Genomic DNA, 3161 nt, shown 5'->3' on the forward strand with positions numbered 1-3161 from the left:
GCGGGGCCTCTGAGTGGCTCTGGACCCCGCGTGGGGACAGGGCCAGCCCTGCTCCACCAACGTCACACACGGGATCGGGCCCCGGGCCAGGGACGTGGTATCGCTGGAAGCTGGGGACTGAGGCTGGGCAGGCTGAGCAGAAAGAGCCCCTGGAGAGCGGACAGGAAGCTGGGCATCGGATGACCACCAGACAGGCCAAGATGGAGTTGCTTTCCTTCCAGAGAAGAGCCCCATGGGGTCTGTTTCAGGATCTCAGAAAAACCCGTGAGGCGCCTCGGAGTGGGTCCCCCACCTCTGTGGAGCGGGGTCTCTGACACTCACCTGCGGCTCTTGCATGAGCTGTAGAGTCAGCGAGGTGGCCGCCGGGCCCGAGGCCGTGGGGGCCACCCTCTCACCAAAACACTCTGGCCCTGAGGGCCCTGTAAGGAGCCCCCAGGCCCCGCGGCAGCCAGGCTGTAAGAATGCCCAGGCTGCTCGCAGGAGCCATGGGGGGCACTGAGGGTGACGGCTGGAGTACCCACCACGCCCTGGTGATCCCGGCCCCAGCTTCTGCGCACCGGCCACTCCTTCCGCCAGGCTTTGGAGCAGGGCCCGTCCGTCCTGACCCCAGGGCCCCACACACTGAGGGGCGGTCACTGAGGCCCAGCACGCGCCCACTGGCCTTTTGGGTGGAACCTCGGGCCCGAGGCTGGCCTGCGTCCTCTGCCCCGGGAGCCCAGGACGGGGGCCGGGGTCTGGGGGTGCTGCTTTCCATGCCCGGGGGAAGGGCCAGGTAAGCACGGACCCTGCAGGCCTTCCCGGCAAGATGGCCCACCTGGACCCCTGAGGCCATCCTCGGGGAGAGGGGCCATGGGCTTCCTTCTTGGGAGCCAGTCCCGCCTCCTGTGAAGGATGGCCCCCCAGCTCTGACCCTCCTAAGCCTCTCCTGGCAGTGCCCACGCCCCGCACGTGATAGCCAACTCAGCTCCTCAAGTCGGCCCGGGGGACGGAAGTAGCAGCTTTCAGGGAAGGCAGAGGCCCCGCCTTGTGCCCGGGACTCCCCTTGGAAGGGCTGGTTCCACAAGCCCCGCTGAGGGCGGCTGCTCCCTACCCGCACGCCATGCTGTGCCCCAGAGCCGCCCTCCCGCTCCCTCACCAGGCCTGGAGCCGCCTGCCCTGGGGACTGGCCCAGAGGCCTGGCCAGCAGACGTGGGGTGGGGGTGGGGCTGAGCCCGTTTCCAGCCCAGGAAGGGGCAGCTGCCTTCCCCTGGGCCAGCAGGTCTGGGCAGGGCCCGAGGGCGCCCAGGCAGTGCAGTGAAACGTGGGGGCTGGGCGGGTTGGAGGGCAGGGCAAAGATGCCGTCACCTGTGAGATGTTAGGCTGACTTCTTCCTAAGAGCATGGAAGGCTGTCAGAGGCCCTCACTTGGTGGTGGGCCGGGGGGGCTTCTGTCACTGACCCCAAAGCAAGGTCCTCAACCCCGGGGCCCACCTTGATGCCCGAAGACAGGCGCTGACACCCGCGGTGCTTGCCTGGGCTGGCGTAAGCCCAGACGTCTCTGCACAGACCCGACCCTCAGGGGTCTCAGCTGAGCCACACCCAGGGCTCCCAGTTTTCGGCCCCTTTCCGAGGCCTGGGGATCTCATCTTAAGACCCTTGAGTCACATCTGCAAAGAGAACTTTTCCAGATGAGGGTGCAGGTTCTGGGGTGGGCGTGGATTTCTGGGTCACACAGCAGCCTCTCCACAGGGAACCCACTGTAACCGGAGGGAAGGAGCGTTCCCCCCACCCCCGGCTCGCTGCCAGGCGAGACTCAGGGGCTGGGTCTCCATGCCCTGGGCTGCTCAAAGCCAGCTGCACTTTCTCCTGGAGCTGGGCCTTCCTGCCGAGAAGGTGGTGGGCGGGATGTGGGCAGAGGCCACGGGGTGGGGGCGGCTGTTCTCGGCAGCATCTTCTTCCCAGAGAGCGCCCCCTTTGGCTCCAAGACCCCAGGAAAGGGCTGTGGGACCCCAGTCTCCACCAGCAGCCCCTCCAGTCTTTGCTGACAGCAGACGCTGACTCTCCAGGGCCCAGGCGCCCGGCTTGCTCTGCCTCTCCTCCTGCGCGTCTTCCCACCATCTCCGGCGGCCTTCAGAGCACGGCTCTGGGGGGTACGTGACACACGGTAAACTCGCGTGTGCACACCTGCAAAAACCTCACCTCCTCCAGGCAGCACGCGCTCATCGCCGCCTCCCCTGGCCCCTTTGAGAGCCCCTCCCCGTTCCTCAGCTGCGTCCTGTCCCACGGGCTGGTTTGCGTGTGGTCTCAGAAGGACTGAGGCGCCAGCTGTGTGCCCGGAGTTGAGGAGTCGGGCTGCTCTCGGCAGGATTATGTCAAGATGTGTCTCCGCGGTCTCGGTGCCCAGAGCTCAAGCCCGAGGTCGCTGGGTTACAGCTGCCCGTCCTCACCCTGCGTGCCTGCTGGGAGGAGTGGGGGGCAGGTTTGAGGGGCAGTGTCCGCTCCCACAGCGTTCTGTGCTGGCCCTGCCTGGCCTCGAGTGTGACCACTGGCCACCTGGGGCGTAGGGGGCCGCAGCTGCCAAGTGCGGGATTGCGTGCTTCCCCAGGACCACGGTTTCTCCAGGTGGGCTGCAGGCGGACGGAGCCTGGAGGCCAGATGAAAGACCCAGGCACAAAGCTCCTATAGCACACAAGTCCACTCACATGAAACGTCCAGAACGGGCAGAACCACAGGCTGAAAGTCAGTGGATTTGGGGGCTAGGAAGGGGTCTCCCTGGGGCGCAATGCGGCCGTGCTGACGCCAGATGGAGGTGGCCACACAGAACCGCGAGTGAGTCAAGCGCCACTAACAGTGCGCCGAAAAGTGGTTAATTCATATTTCGTGAATTTCACCCCCATATTGAAAAAGAGAGGAAAAAAAAAATCCTAGATTGCCTCCAACTTTCTTTCCAGTTACAACTTTTATGATTTTTAAGCCCATCTCACCTGTATCTTTTTTTTTTTAACCTCTTTTATCATCTATTCAATATCACCAAACTAATAGATTCCATTTCCCAGGAAATTCATGAAAAGGCAACAAAGAGCAGAACGCCCAGGGCTGAGCCCGGGGGTAGGGGGGCCATGGGTACAGCACCCAGGAGCCTCTCCTTGCAGGCGGCAGGCAGCGGCCGTGTCCGGAGCAGAG

The sequence above is a fragment of the Capricornis sumatraensis genome, chromosome 1 (genome assembly GCF_032405125.1).
Source record: "Capricornis sumatraensis isolate serow.1 chromosome 1, serow.2, whole genome shotgun sequence".
NCBI lineage: Eukaryota > Metazoa > Chordata > Mammalia > Artiodactyla > Bovidae > Capricornis > Capricornis sumatraensis.